General features: G+C 45.5%; 1 pseudogene; it reads left to right on the top strand.

Annotated features, from left to right (window-relative positions):
* Positions 1-1968: 1968 nt before the first annotated feature.
* Positions 1969-3169, top strand: LOC143686648 (keratin, type I cytoskeletal 19 pseudogene; annotated as a pseudogene).
* The last annotated feature ends 13557 nt before the right edge of the window (positions 3170-16726 follow it).

The following is a 16726-nucleotide window of genomic DNA, read 5'->3' on the forward strand; positions in this document are numbered from 1 at the left end:
TAGGCAATGCCATGTGAAGCCATTTTAGCCATCAGACAATGAGAAGTCTACTAGGGGCTTCAAAAAGACTCTTTTTTTGCTTCTGAAAAGAGGTGATGGTAAGCAAAAGCCCATCACCAACTCTGGTCATTGCTATCTGCAATGTGAAGTGCAAAGCTACAGCAGCCATCTTGATACGCTGTGGGGAACTGGCCTAAGAGAACAAGTCAGTACTCTGAAGATGAGATGGAAAGAGCTTGAGTCTTTGATGACACAATTTTTCTGTTGAATTAACCAACCCTGGAACCATCTGACCTCCACAATTCTTGTTATTTGAAATAATATATTTCACTATTCTGTAAGTCATTTTGCATTGGGTCTTTAGTGACTTCCTATTTGAGGCAGCACGTACCCACTCTAACACACACTTGGGGTATCAGGTCAAAACCAGACAACAGCAGCAGGGACTAAACTTAACAGCCAGCTGGCATCTCGCCTGGGGCTTCTAGGAAAACCATGACTGGCCTTCCTCCAATTTGCAAAGGACAAAGGTCCAGGGGCAATGGGATGTGTTTTGGCACTTAGGGACTATAGAAGAGTACCTGTTTTACACCATGGGTTCAACTTTTGACGTCATTCATTTAGTTACTCATTACAAGTCTGTAGACACTAGATAGGATGTGAGGACAAACAGAGGTTAGAATGAACAGAATGTGTCTTCTGGGTCCTCTCCCCCCCCTACTCTCACCAATCCCCTTTTTAGGGCTATTCCCACCCCTTTCCACCGTCCCTTTTGCTGACTTTTTTTCAGGAGGTGGAAATATGCATCACCAGAGAGTTTGCATATAGGTTGGATCAGGCTCAGTGTGGACCTTGAGAATTTAGGAATCAGACTGAACTCTCTCGTCAAAGCCCTTCTGCTGTGAGATGAACTAGTACTAGTACTTTCCCTGGTACTTTCCTTGTACTCAACACACCTGCTCTGGAGATAAAGGTGGGCAAGGGAAATTTATTTATTCATTCATTCATTCAAAAGCACAGGAGGAACTCACCATGCTCTGTTTAAACCTCTATGATTTTGCACATACCATTTACTCTTCTTGTCCAACTGGCAAGCTTATATTCACTTTCCAAGACCAGCTTAAATATCTTCTTTTCTTCATAGCTGACCATAATTCCCAATCTCTCTTCTCATCATTGCCCTATTCCTGAAAACAGACAAATAATGGATTGTTTCTTTCTCCACACTCCCAGGAGGCTTTGGCCACATCACTGCTCATACGGTATTGGAAATCATTTGTTTGCATGTCTCTTTCTCTCTCCCATAACTTATTCACCTTTGAATCTTTCTACATGACGTACGGGTAGCTCTCATTAAAATCATATGAGAAGAAGTGCAATAATAGAACCATTTCTGAGGCCATGGTGTCCACTGCACCATGGAATGTCCCTAGGTTCTATTCTGCTGTGGCCTGCACAGTCAATTTTCCTGGGGTGTGGACTTGAGGCGATGGGATAGCTCTGTTTCCTTTTGCCCAAGGAAGGTGCAGAAGCAAACAAGAGGATCAAAGAGATTCTTGCAGAATTGCGAGTTAGATCTCCTAAATTCCAGAAGTCTTTAGTACCTCGCAGTGTTGTGTAAGCTTGCAAACTCTTTTTTTCTCCTGATAAACCCATCCATCCTTTCGGATTACTTGGATTCAAACACACTGCTTCTGCAATGTGACTATAAGTATGACTAAGAAAATAGTACTTTTGGAAAAGATTAAAATAATACCCCCACTAGAATATATATAGAACTCTTACAACTCAGTTAATAAAAAAAAGACCCAATTAAAAAATGAGCAATGTGTCTGAAGAGAGATTTCTTCAAAGAAGGTATACAGATGGCCAACTGGAATATGAAAAGATGTTCAATATTCTGAGTCACTCAAAACCACGGTGAGATACCACTTCATACCCACCAAGACGCTTAGAATAAAAAGTCAGATGAGACTCCTCTTGCAGGCGGCAGCTCCTCTGCCCAGTGTCTCCCGCGTCCTCTCCCTTGCCATGGCCGGACACAGCAAAGCGCGGCTCGTAAGCTTTGGGTCCGGAGGCACCTCCTGCGCACCCAGCATGCCCCGGACTCGCGCGGCCGTGGCTTGTCTGTGTCCTCAGCCCGCTTCGGGATCTCTTCCTCCTCCGAAGGCTTCAGCGGCGGCTACGCGGGCGCTCTGGTCGGGTCTGACGGGCTGTTGGCGGGCAACGAGAAGATCACCACGCAGAACCTCAAGACCGCCTGGCCTCCCACCTGGAGAAGGTCCGCGCCCTGGAGGAGGCCAGTGGCGACCTGGAGGCGAAGATCCGCGACTGGTAGGTATCAGAAGCAGATACCTCTCGCGGCTACAGCCCCAACTACAAAACCATCGAGGATCTGCGGGACAATATTCTTGGTACCACCATCGAGAACCCCAAGACTGTCCTGCAGATCGACAATGCCCGCCTGGCTGCAGATGACTTCCGGACCAAGTTTGAGACCGAGCAGGCCCTGCGCATGCGCGTGGAGGCCACCATTGACCGGCTGTGCACAGGCCTGGGCGAGCAGAACCTGCCCAGGGCCGACCCGGAGATGCAGGTTGAAGGTCTGAAGGAGGAGCTGGCCATCCTCAACAAGAAACATGAGTTAGAAATCAGCACCCTGACAGGCTAGATAGGTGGCCAGGTCAGCGTGGTGGTGGATTCCGCTCCTGGCACCAACATGGCCAAGACTCTGAGTGACATGGCTGAAAAGTACGAGAAGGATGCTGAAGCCTGGTCCACAAGCTGGACTGAAGAGCTGAACCAGGAGGTGACCAGCCACATGGAGCAGCTCCAGGTGAAGAAGATGAAGGTCACGAACCTGCAGCATATGCTCCAGGGTCTCGAGATTGAGTTGCAGCCACAATTCAGCATGAAGGCTGCCCTGGCAGGCACGCTGGTGGGAACCGAGGCCCGCTTTGGGGCCCAGCTGGTGCACATGCAGGCGCTGACCGGCAGCACTGAAGCCCAGCTGAGCAACGTACAAACTGATGCCCAGCAGCACAGCCACGGGTACCAGCAGCTCACGGGCATCAGACTGCCGCTGGAGCAGGAGGTCGCCACCTACCGCAGCCTGCTCCAGGGCCGGGACACCCACTACAGCAACCGGCCCACCTCCAAGGCCCCCTGAGTCGCAGCAGCCTCCTGGGCTTCCTGCCTTCCCACAGAGGAACTGGGTTTGGAGCATCTCCTCCCCAGACCTGCTAATAAAACTCTATAGCTCAAAGGGGGAAGGATTTTAAAAAAAAGGCAAATGATAAGTGTTGGCCAGGGAGGTAGAGAAATCAGAACCCTCTGCTAATGCTGGTAGGAATGTAATGGGGCACTCACTTTGGAAAACAGTCTGGCAGTTTCTTAAATGATTAAACATAGCATTTCCATATGACCCAGCAATTCGAATCCTAGGCATATACCAAAGAGAAATGGAAACAGATCCACACGGGAACTTGTACGTGAATATTCATAGCAATATTGTTCATGCTAGTCAGAAGGTGGAAACAGCTCAACTGTTTACAACTGATGAATGAATAAATAAAATGTGATATATAAAATACAATGGAATATTATTAGGCAATAAAAAAGGGAAAAAAGTATTGACTTGTGCTACAACATGGATAAACCTTGAAAACATTATGCTAAGAGAAAGTAGCTAGTTACAGAAGACCATATATTGTATGGTTTCATTTATATGAAATGTTCAGAATAAGCAATCTAAAGAGACAGGAAGTAGATGTGTGGTTGCCAGCTGCTGGAGGAAGGAGGAGGAGGGGATGTCACTGCTAACAGGCATGGGTTTCTTTTAGGGCTGATAAAAATGTTCTAACATAGATTGTTATGGTTGCACAATTCTGAATATAGTAAAAAAAAAAACATTGACTTGCATACTTTAAGTGCATGGATTGTGTGGTATGTGAGCTATACTTCAATAGAGTGGTTATATGTAAAATAAATACATAAAAACGCGCCCTCGCCCCCAAGCAGAGCCAGCCTCCTCCCAGTTGCCGTGGCAGGGGGTTCTTTCCTGCTTGCCTTTAATCCATGTACCTTCTAGTGGACCAGAATCTACCCAGCTAACAAACTCGTGTTTGTTCTGCGGCAACATCCCGAGGATGTGCCAGGCCCCTGGGCTGACATTGCTCCGCAGTCCTTGCCAACTAGGTCAGTGTCAGAGACAGCGCCCAGCCCTGCAGGCCTCACGGTCGATTCCGAGTGTGACAACGTGAGGGTGTGAGCAGCAGCCCCTCCACCAGGCTCCTTTGAACAGGACGCCAGGGCCCTTTACTCTGGTTAAAACCTCCCATTCCTGACCCAGGAGGGGACACTCGTGTGTGCAGCTGGGAGCAGGAAAGCACTGCCTCCAGGCCGCTGACGGACTCTGGGAACCATTAGAGCAGGAAGGAAGGAAGAGAACACACCAGAACTGAGCCCTGCCCCGAGCAAGACTCTGCCCTAGGTGCTCAACTCGCTGACCTCATTAAAATCTCCCAATGACCCTGTGAAGTGCCAGCGAGGGAGTGTTATCAGCCCCCTTTTATAAATGATGGAACTGCAGTTTAAAGAGGTTAAGTACCTTGCCTAAAAGTTGCATGGCTAGAAATGCTTGAACCAAGTTTCAAACTTAAAAAAAAAAAAGAGATACAAAACAGCCTACAACAGGGGACTGGTTAAATTAATTATGTTTCATTCATGCAGTGAAATACTATGCAGATGGCTAAAAAGAATTAGGCATACTTTAAGTGCTAATACGGAGTGATCTCCAAGATATATATTTTTAGTGAAAAAGCAAGATGAAGATCAGTGTGTATAGTGTGCTACCATAGTCTAAAAGAGGGAAGGAAAGAATAAATAAATTTGTAATTGTGTGTGTCTGAATAAACTGTCTCTGAAAGAACACCTAAGAAACTAATGCCATTGGTTGTTTCTGGGGAGGGTGTGGTAGCCAGGTTCCCAGACCCCCAAGATTCTAGCCTGCTGATACTCCTGCCCTTGTGTAGGCTGAACTGGGCTGACTTGTGACACCTGTGGGATACTGTAGACTGATGGGGTGTGACTTCCAAGGCCAGTTCATAAGGCATTGCAGATCTTACTGACTCTTGGATCACTCACCGACATGTAATGTGGACACTCGAGCAGCCCTTTGGAGCTGTCCAAGTGGCGGAGAACTGTGGCCTCCTGCCAACAGCCACGTGATGGAGCTATCTCAAAAGGAGACCCTCCAGCCCCATATGGGTCTTCAGACAGCTTGACTGTAACCTCGTGAGAGACCCAGAGACAGAACCACCCAGCTAAGACACAGCCAAATTCCTGACCCTCAGAAAGTGTGAGCCAATATATATATATTTTTTTTTTGGGGGGGGGAGTAATTTGTTATGCAGCAATAGATAACTAATACAGATCTCAATACCAAGAGTTGGGTGCCACTGTAACAAATATCTAAAAATGTAGGCATGACTTCAGAATGCACAGTGGGCAAAACCTGGCAGGACTTTGAGAAGAAAGCCTAAGGGGCCTTGAACAGATATTTTGTGGAAGCTTGATGGCATCTGAAAAGATGTAGATGTATAGGAAAAGGTTATTGGAAACTGGGCAAAAGGGGATCGTTAAGGGGGGGAACAGGAGGGCAGGGATTGGGGATGAAAAGGAGAGTTTTCGCTTTGAAACTTTTGAATTTTAAATGTACTACCTATATTTGAAAACTGAATTGATACCATTCAAATAATTTTTTAAATGAAGCTTAGTGCCAGGAAGAAGGAGGTCAGCGCTGCTCTGAGTGACCCACACCACGTGGCCCCTCCCCCAGAGGCCCCAGTATTTCAGGGGGACAGAGAGAGCACTGGAATATTTGGGTTGGTCCCTTAAACCACTTTTCTTTCCTCTTTTTCATCTTTTACTTTTGTTCTGCTTTCTGGAAGGTTTCTGTTGTAGTTTTAACTTTTCTTCCCACTATTCCTTTGAAATTTTAATCTCTTCTGTGATATGTTATCTTCCAAGAGCCAGCACTTGTTCTCTGACTGCTTCTCTGCTGGAGCATCCTACTCTCATTTTGTGAATGTAAGATGTTCTCTTCTCTCTCTAAGATCTTAATGAATTTTTAAAACTGTTTTCCTATTTTCTGCGTTGTCTCTGTTTTCTCAGGATTCCTTTTTTTCTACTTGTTCATGTGGTTTGTCTTTTGCGTTCTTGCTTGAGATGTCCCCAAAATGTCTGGTGTTCACCGGTTCCCTGCTTGTGTTTAAGGGTGGGGTTTTTTTTTTTTTTTTTTTACAGTCACAGGGGCAGAAGAGAAAGGCTATGCAATCATTATCAGAGATCCAGACAGCTGGATTACAATTTAGAAATTTCAGGTACACATCCTGGGAAGCCCTGTATCTGAGTCACATTTCCTGTAGAACTCCAGAGAACATCCAGGATTGCTACTTCTGAGATAGCTGAAGCTGCTGAAAAGTCAGGGAGATGGACAGCCTGGCCCCACTCACACTCCTGGACCTGACCATCCAGAGCCTGCTGAGAGATGAGGCCACTGCAGTGGGGGCCCTGGCTAAGCTCCCCGACAACGTCTTCCCCCACCTTCTTACTGTGGCCTTCAGAGGGGAGTATAGGAGGGTCCTCAGAGCTGTCATGCAGGCCTGGCCCTTCCCCAACTCTGCCTGGCTCCTTTCCTGGCAGGCCCGGGACCTTGGCTGGGCAGCCTCTGGGCTGGGCTGCATGGCCTGGATGTGCAGGCTGCACATGGTGTCCAGCCCAGGAAGCCAAAGTTGGAGGTAATAGATTTCACACAAGATTCTGAGCTGATACAGTTCCATGAGTGCTCTGAGGATACAGCCGAGCTTGTCTTACCATTTGCTACCTGGATGGAACCAGAGATGACTCTGCATGGAACTAAACCCAGGCAAAGGAGGTGCTTGAAGAAGGGGAGTTGGCAAGCCTGGAAATCTGTGGACATATATACATATATACCTCTCCCTGGACACTGCCCACACGCAGGAATTAGCTTCCTGTGTCCCGAGGTAGGTACAGAAGAGCTGCTGGCTCCTGCGTCTGCTTTGCAGGAAGCTGTACATGGAGAAAGTGTTGTTTAGCTGGTCTGTGGAGATCCTGAACCTGCTGACACTGGAATTTATTCAAGAGCTGGAGCTGTGCCATCGCTGGGGATTGCTCTCAGGCAGGAACATATTTGCCAGACAAGAAGAGCAAATGAAAAACCTGTGCCATCTCAAGAGTTCTTCTGTTTGGGGACCCCTACCTAGCAGAAGCGGGTCATCCTCTCGTGTATGCTCTCTTCTCTTTCCTCCCCCACCTGATCACGCTGGAACACCTCCAGATACTCCACCTGTCTTCTGACCACATTTCAGGCCACCTGCACCAGCTTCTCAGCTACCTGCCTAGTTCCCCGGAGCCCCTGGAGCTGCCCTCCTGTGCTCTTCTCGACACAGGCATTCATTATTTGTCCCGGAGTCCTTGAGCTGCATACCTGAAAAATTTAGATTTGAATCAAAACAACCTTTCTCACTACTTCCAGAAGTGTTAGAGGCTCTTGTCAGGGAGGTCTTGGTCCCTAGAACAGCTTGTCCTGAGCCACTGCAGGAAAACAGATGTCTGCCTCATGACCTTGCCGCCAGCTTTCAGCTGCTGCGTCCACCTCCAAAGCCTCAGCCCCACCAAGAACCCCATCTCAAGGTCTGGCCTCACGAGCGTGATGCAGTTCATGGCAGGGCGACTGGGGCTCAAGCGTGTGGTCTGTCCAGTTCCTTTCGAGCGCCTCCGTTACCTGCCAGGCAGTCGGTTGTGTTACATCAAACCTCAGTTCATCAGGGTAGAAGCCATGTTTCGGAAGCAGCTGCAGGCCTTGGGGTAGGAGCTTGTGAGTGGACCTTCACCCTTTGGTGATCCTATGGTGCTATGATCTTATAATGCCGAGGCTGCCGTAGTGAGTAAGAATGAGGAGACACGTATAGTGAAAATGGACACAGCAGTGCATATAAAAAGGTTCCTATTGCTGGAAGAAAAACACCCAAAATAAAGGAACAATCTACTTATAAAAATAACAATAATATATTTTTAACACTAACAAAAAGTGATGTGATAAAGAATATAAAGTACTATGCCTGTTTGTTTTTCTTTGTTCTATTTTGTAGCCTTAAGAAGTGTTTCAAATATATCTGAATGTATAAAATAAGTAAATGCCCTACATGGTGTGATGCTGCATTATATATAAAACTGTGTGCATGTGTTAAAAAATGATAATAATAATAATAATGGGGTGTTAGAAGGCTCATGGAGATTGTGTGTGGGGACAGCCCTCGTTGCCTGGAGGGAGGGGGGTGTCTCTAAAGTCTGATTGGGAAGGAGCTGACTAATGTCATAATTAAAGGGCTTTGCTCTGGGGCATTTTAGCTTCTCTGAAGAAAACCTCTATTATGGTACCCGGGAGGTGATGCCCAGGCGACCTGCTATTTGGGAGCAGAGGATGGGGAGTAAGGGGAAGATAAGATTCCCACCGTTTTCCAGGTATTTTGGTTCTATGTTTCCATCATTACCTTCTACTATTCCTGAAGCTCTTTAATTTAGAATAATTCTCCGGGTCCCTGCCTAGGAATCGAGGTTTGGGGGCTATAGAGACTTTTAACTAACTCGCCTATTTTTGATCCCAACCAGACCTGCACCTGAATCACCTCTCAGTGGTTCTCCGGGAAAAATCACCTATTCTCATGGATTTTTTTCCCCCTAGACAAGCACTTTAGTTTCCACCTTCCCCTGCACTGCAAAACCAGCTACCTCTCCATTGCCTTCTAAATATCTCCTGAAATTTCTTATCTAGCTGTCTCCTCTCCTAGTCTCATTGTGCCAGGCTTTTTTTCTTTGTTCTTTTTGTGTTTTAATTCCATTACTATTATTGTTGTTGTGTCTCTGTGAGGAGAGAAGATAAACTCCAGTAATCAATTTGCTATGTTTACTTAGAAGTAGCTCAGATTTTCTTTAAATACTGCACAGCTTCACCAAAACACACGCGTGGGCAGGATTCAGGACCTAGCCTGCTAGTTTCAACCAGGATGCCAGTGTTGGCTCCAGTAAGTGGGTCAAAGCTACGAGCCAACCAGACAAATAGCATGTCGGGGAGCGAGGGCAGGGCCTCAGAGAAGGGAACCTTGGGATTTGGGAAACACCTGAGGTCGTACAATAGTACCCTGGAAGGGCCATTACATGAATATTCAATTCAAACAAGGACACGGCAATTGCGGTCTAATTAGGATTTTCTGGCTTCTGGTAGTGACCTGGACTGTTTGGTATTTTTAGTTTCTTATCTAACTAGTTAGATAAACTTATCTAACTATTTAACTGAAACATGTAAAGGTCCTTTCTTTTATCATTAAGTATATTTCTTGATTGGAAAAATGTCAATGATAAATATGGCAATATTATTTCTGTGTAGAAAAGAAGTTTCCTTTATCATAAGCACAGATGGGAATATCCAGGAAGATTATACCTTCACAAGGCATATTGTTTCGGTGTTTGTCGAACTTATTTTAGTATCATCAAGTGATTCCACTCTCCAGAAAAGGTACAAAAAGAATTTTTGATGCGGACAAACACATGGAACACCGAGTACTTGAAATAATTCAAAGGTAACATTTTTATGTTTCTTCAATATTCAATAGAATAGTTCCAGAGAAGAATATTTATTACTAAAAAATGAAAATTTTAACAAAAGCTACATAATATGTATAAATTATCTATGGAAATGTATAAATGTTTTATTTAATTATTTCACACAACCTCTTCTCCTCTCTAACGCTGGGCTATCATTTTTGTGAAGGTTGTCTGGCAATCCGTGGTCCAGTCATACCAGGGTATCAGTTATAGGGGCTTTGGGGCAGCCTGAAGGCGCAGATGGAGGAGAGATGGTGAGCCGGGACATATCTGGGGAGATTCATGCCAGAAGTGAGTAAAATCAGAAACAGAACTCAGAACTAGGAAAGGGAGCTGCCCAGAGGGAGACTCACGTGGTCAGTCAAGGTGCTATCAGAATTCCATCCACCGCTTAGGAGCTGGAAAAATCTAGGTAACCAAAATACCCATACTTAGGACTCTCAGAATTTGAGAGCGCTCTAACCCACCTCCCTTTTTTTTGATACTTTGGTACACTAAAAAAATAAAGGAGTGTCAGAATGGAAAGTGTCAGGCAGAATGCTTTAGGGTACACATAACCTAAAACATGACAAATCATTTTTAAGGAAATGAGTTTGTTTCCCTCACATAAGAAGTCTGGAAATAGCAAACGCTGGTATTGGTTCAACTGCTCAGCAATGCTACCAGGAACCCAGGCAATTTCTTTCTCCACCATCATCTTTAATCAGCTAGCATTCAGGCTGAAGTAGTGCCACTTTCTTCCAACAATAATCACAGTTCTAAGCCAGATCCATTCAAGGAAGGAATTAGGGTGAATGGGGGCAGTGCCAGCAGCTTTGGTTCCCTTAAGAATAATCAAGGACTCAAAAGTTTTCCCAGAAGGCTCCCAGTATTCTTCAGTTTCTCATTCATTTGCCAATATTGTATCACGTGGCATTCTTAGCGGCAAGGAAGACTGAGAGTATTTTTTCCCAGGTTCCATAGCAGAAGGAGCAAAGGAGAAGGGAAACGGGAATTGATGTTGGATAAGTCAGCCTGCAGGGTCTGGCCCACTGACTTACAAAAACTGTGGCATATTTTTAATGTATTCACTTAAGAAATTATTTCAATACTATATATTGATGCAGATATACAGGAAATGAGCTATAATTGTGTCACTCAGAAGGTAATCAGAAATTTATATTTCAAACAAATTTAATTTGGAGTGCCCTGTTGGCAGTGGTCCTGTAAAGGGAGTTTAAATGCTTCTTTCAATATTATTAGTGAATCTCTGGACTCTGTCTATAATTTTAATTCCAGAGACCTGAAGAAGTCTGCAATTGAGGTATCTTGTTTATTTATTTGTTTTTCATTGCCTGTCTTTCCGCACTAAAGCTCTGCAAGGGAGGGAACTTTCACTTTCACCACCGCGCTCTGTCACCTAAGTGCAGGGCCTTAGAAGGAGCTTAATAAATACCAAATGAAGAAATGAGCCACTGAAGCTCTGAAACCCATCCTGGGGCACCAAGTTAAGAGACCGGCTTCTCTTGGCAACATGGGACAGAAATCCTAGAATGAGCTGAGACTAGCATCAAGGGATTGAGAAAACCCCTAGAATGAGCTGAGACTCATCATCAAGGGATTAAGAAACACTTCTCCACCAAAAGGGGGAGAGAGAAATGAAACAAAATAAAGTGTCAATGGCTGAGAGATTCCAAACAGAGTTGAGAGGTTATCCTGGAGGTTATTCTTACGCATTAAATAGACATCACCTTGTTAGTCAAGATGTAATGGAGAGGCTGGAGGGAGCTGCCTAAAAATGCAGAGCTGTGTTGCAGTAGCCATGTTTCTTGATGATGATTGTATAATGATATAGCTTTCACAATGTGACAGTGTGACTGTGAAAACCTTGTGTCTGATGCTCCTTTTATCTACCCTGTCAACAAAGGAGTAGAACATATGGAATAAAAATAAATAATAGGGGGAACAAATGTTAAAATAAATTTAGATTGAAATGCTAGTAATTAATGAGAGAGAAGGGTTAAGGGGTATGGTATGTATGAATTTTTTTCTGTTGTCTTTTTATTTCTTTTTCCGAATAGATGCAAATGTTCCAAGAAATGATCATGACGATGAATTTGCAACTATGTGAAGATATTGTGAATTACTAATTATATATGTAGTACGGAATGATCAAAAGTTAAGAATGTTTGCGTATGTTTGGTGTTTTTTGGTATTTTTTAAAAAAAGAGTCCGGCTTCCTAAGATGATTCAAAACCAATCATTTAGGATGTGACAAATGGTATGCCCACACGATCCCAGATTACTGACGGGGGTTGGGGGAGTCCGGGAAGAGCACACCTTTTTCTAGGTCTGAGTTCTGAACCCCTGAGACGTACTGGAGGAAAGCTGGCGTGGGTCCCTACATCACCTTCCCGACTGCTGAAGACCGGGGTCGAAGGCGTGGCTTAGGGAAACTAGGCAGCAACAACGAACTTCCTAACGCCACCCCAAAACTAGACACCCCATATTCCCCCCTCTCCACCCCCCAGCGGTGCGCCCGCAGAGCTGAGGGCCCAGGCCACCGCCCGTCGCCGGCCCTTAACGCAGACTGCGGGGAGCCCCCACCCCACCCTGCGGAATGCAAGGGGCGGGGCCGCGCCACGCATGCGCAGTCCTCTCCAGCTCTTTAGGCCAGCCCAGTCCGGCCCGACCCACCTCCACCTCCTCCATGGAGAGGTGGCCTGAGAGCCTCAAAGAGGGGCCGTCTAGGGTGTGATACTAATGAATGACACTAGTAAAAAGGAGTCTCTTCCCCACCTCTCAATTTATCAAGATCATATCGTTTCCCCTTGTTCCAGATTGGTTCCTTTCCCCATGTGAAATGAGATGGGGCCTGCAACGGTCCAGAGCTTGGGACGTGAAGGTAGTAGAAACTTAATAGGTTTCCCTCTTCTCCCCCTCCTCTCCACTCAGATATTAGCATTTAAGCATCGCAGGGAGAGGTTAGCCTTCCCTTCCTCCCTACACATACTTAGACTTCATTTCTCCTTGGGATTACTGTTGCTCAATATCCCTTCCTGTGTTGCAATTTCCCCCAAGGAAATCACTATTGCAATTTTCCTCAAGCATGTGACTCTCATTTGGCAACTCCGACCCTGAGGCAATGAGGCCAGTGGAGTTACGCCTCACGCATCTCGTTTCTGCACAACACATTTAAGTTGTACAATCGTGCCTAGAAGTGGGCCCCCGGCCCCTGCTGAGGGGTCTCCCTCCTCTCCCTGTCCGGTTCTAGAGCCCATCCCATCTTCGTCATGCCTCAGTTCCAATATGTGGAGGCCATTTATCGTTTGGTTTTCCACCTAGCATTTGAACCCTCTTTCTTATGTTTTTGGGACTGCTCACCTTATGGGTTTACCAGGAGGAGGTACCCACTTCCTGCTAGCTAAACTGAAAATACTAGATTTTTCCCTTTTCCAGCCTCCCCTTTGCAAGTAGGACCTGGACCTGTGGCCCAGGCTCACCACTCAGGAGCACTGGTGTCAGACTTCAATGGTGGTGGCTGCAGGAAGCTGCAACCCCAGAGAAGATTCCGTTAGCAGTAGAGTGAAGCAGATTAGCATTCTTGGCACAGCCCAGCCAGTCCAACTAGTCGTGGCCCACATCAAGATTTCCTCACTGGTCCTGTTTGGTGACATGACTGGAGATGTTGTCATTGACCGTGTAACTTTCAGCCTACCTCTCAGGTTTCCTGGAGGTGCTGTGGGCTGCCCACTAACCTTGGGATACATTTTCTACTTAATTAAGCCAGGTAGTTTCTAATGGTTACAGCTGCAAACTAGGACCGTTTTGCAGTAATTGAGTCTCTGACTTGTTTTTCCAGGCCTGATGCTCTTATCAGTTCTCATCTGAAGTAAGACAAATGGGACACAGAATAGTTTCAGGAAGGGTTTTAACCTACTCGTGTTGTCCTTTTGTAGCCTTTCCCAGTTTGTGTTGGGGAAGGTGGTGGGAGTTTCACTAAACAAAGGTGGTACTGGGTGTTTCAGCCTTCATTTTATCCCCTGGGGGGAACTGTAGGCAAGCCAGCTTACCTCTTTGGATTTCCTCATTTGTCAAATGGTCTAGCTGGCCTATAAATCTCCCGTCAGAAGATGCCACCATTTATACTACTCCTGTTTGCCAAGTCAGCATCTCATGACAGTGATTCATTTTAACAGAGAGTTTCTATTTGTTTTTCCTGTCAGAACTTGTGGTAACTATAGTTCTAGTACTACAGCTTGATGGATGTTACTTTTATTCCATCCTGCCACTGCTGGTTTCCAACCCCAGACTCAGATATTTCCCATCTTTAAAAGAAACCAGAACTCTTCATTATGAGGATTAAAATATGTATATTCAGGCTGTATATAGGGACTGGGATTTAGAAATTATGTCTTTTTTTGTTTATGTACATGGCCCAGGAACCAAACCCAGCTCTCCCATGTAGCGGGTGAGTATGCTACCACTGAACCACCTGTGCACCCCTAGAGATTATGTCTTGATTCCACTTTACTAATGGATGGCATTACTTACAGTTTATAGACTGTGTCTAGGCTTGGGGCTTGAATCCTGGCTATGATTGTCTTCAAGTAGCCTTAAGTGAGATTGAGTAACTTCATACAGGTTCCCACTTACTGCTTAATGCTGCTTACTAATGGTTTCAGGTTGACTGGCCTTCTTAAGAAGGCCATAAGTTTCTCAGGAGCAGGGGTCATGTCTTAATGATATTTCATAACTCCTCTCTTTTACTACTCCAGGTATCTCAGGGAAGACAAGAGCTGGTAGAGCAAAGAGACTTACTCTTCATTGTACTCTCTTTCAAAATTTTCTCCATGTACATATTTTTTTTTAACAATTTAGTAGAGAAAATAATTCACATCTGCATTTAAATTTCATCTTATGGTTTTTAATCAAATGCCCTATTTGGGGGCGGGTCATGGTGGCTCAGCAGGCAAGAACGCTTGCCTGGAATGCCAGAGGACCTGGGTTCGATTCCTGGTGCCTGCCCATGTATTAAAAAAAAAATGCCCTATTTGGGAATGTTTTAATTTCTCCGTCTTGTTAGAGCAAGCTGCCTGACCTCTCTTCAACCTGAGAAGGCCTCCTAGAGGAGTTGACTTGTGATGGAGGAGTAGAAGTTAATCAGGTGGGATGTGAGGGAAAGGTATTCCAAGTGGCAGGACAACCATGAACGTAGGCAGGGTCATGTAGGGACATGGCCCTTGGGAGGAAATGGGAAAAGGATGGAGGTGGGATGGCAGAGAGCAGGCTGGAGAAGGGGGCAGGTCATTTTAGGGCTCCTGCACCAGACAAGGGACTTGAATCTTGGTCTTTAGCCAGCACAACGGGGAGCCACCGAATACTTAGAGTGCCGGTTTAAGGGATTTATGTACCCTAGAAAAGCCATGTTTTAATCCTAATCAGTCTTGTGGGAGCAACGATTTCTTCTAATCCCTATTCAGTACTAAAAGTTGGAAACTTGATTGGTTATCTCCTTGGAGTTGTGACTCACCCAATTGTGGGAATTAACTTTCGAATAGAGAGAGATGTGACTCGACCCATTCCAGGTGGGTCTTGATTAATTTTCTAGAATCCTTTAAAAGAAGAAGCATTATGGAGACAGCTTGAGATTCCAAGAGAGCAGAGCCACGACAGATCCATAAGCCAGAGACCTCTGGAGATGAAGAAGGAAAATGCCCCTGGGTGAGCATCATGAAACAAGAAGCCGAAAGGGAAAGCTAGCAGATGTCACCATGCTTGCCATGTGCCTTCCCAGTTGAAAGAGAAACCCTGAAGTTCATCAGCCTTCTTGAACCAAGGTATCTTTCCCTGGATGCCTTAGATTGGGCGTTTCTATAGCCTTGTTGGGGCATTTTCATGGGCTTAGAACTGTGAACTTGCAACTCTTATTCCCTTCCCCTTCCCCTAAGAGTGCCAAGAGGGCTGTTACAGTCACAGCATCCACACAGGCAAAAGAAAAGGAGCAGCCCTATACCAGGAAAGTAAAGGTTTCCAGAAATCCTCAGAAGAGTTCTGCCTACTTAACATTGGCCAGAACTGTGTCCCCCTATAACAAGGGCGGTGAGAAGGTGAATTTTCAATAGAGGAGCAAGGAAAAGGAAAAGAGATTTCCGAGGGTATTGGGTCATCCAGTCTACTGAGTATCACCACAGGCTCTGTCAGTTTGCAAGCTGCCAGAATGAGATATACAAGAACTGAAATGGCTTTTTAAAGGGGGAATTTGATCAGTTACAAGTTTATAATTCTAAGGAAGTGGCAGGGTCCAAATTAAGGCACCAATAAAAGGTTACCTTCACTCAAGAAAAGCCAATGGATCTAGAACAGCTCTGTCAGCTGAGATGTCATGTGGCTGGCATCTCTGTTTCCTTATTTGTGAACTCCATTTCTTTCAATATCTGTCCCTGTTGGGGCTCCTCACTTTGCTTCTACCTGGCTGGCTTTCATTTCTTCGCTTCTGTTCTACTTTGCTAGCTGCCAGAATGCAACACACCAGTGATAGACTGGCTTTCAATAAAAGCAGATTTATTTAGTTAATTTATAGTTCTTCAGAGGAAAGGTAGCTAACTTTCAACTGAGGTTCTTTCTTACGTGGGAGGCAACAGGGTGGTCTCTGTTGGCCTTCCCTCCAGGCCTCTGGGTTCCGATAACTTTCCCCGGGGTGATTCCTTTCTGCATCTCCAAAAGTCTGGGCTGAACTGCAAGTGCTGAGATGAGGTATGCTGATCTGCTTCGGCTGTGCTACGTTGAGCTCTCTCATTTAAGCACCAGCTAATTAAATCAAACATCATTCGTTGCAGCAGGCATGCCTCCTAGCCGACTGCAGATGTAATCAGCAACAGATGAGGTTCACTTGCCATTGGCTGGTGTCCACAGCAATAGAACTAGGCAACTTCACCTAGCCAAATTGACATCTGAATCTAACTACTACAGCTTCCCGTGGCTCTCACCAGGTTCTGGCTTGCTTAACATCTCATGGTGATATCTACTGTGCTCCAGGCATCTCCAAACATCCGTGTCT

Source organism: Tamandua tetradactyla, chromosome 6, assembly GCF_023851605.1.
Source record: "Tamandua tetradactyla isolate mTamTet1 chromosome 6, mTamTet1.pri, whole genome shotgun sequence".
Lineage (NCBI taxonomy): Eukaryota > Metazoa > Chordata > Mammalia > Pilosa > Myrmecophagidae > Tamandua > Tamandua tetradactyla.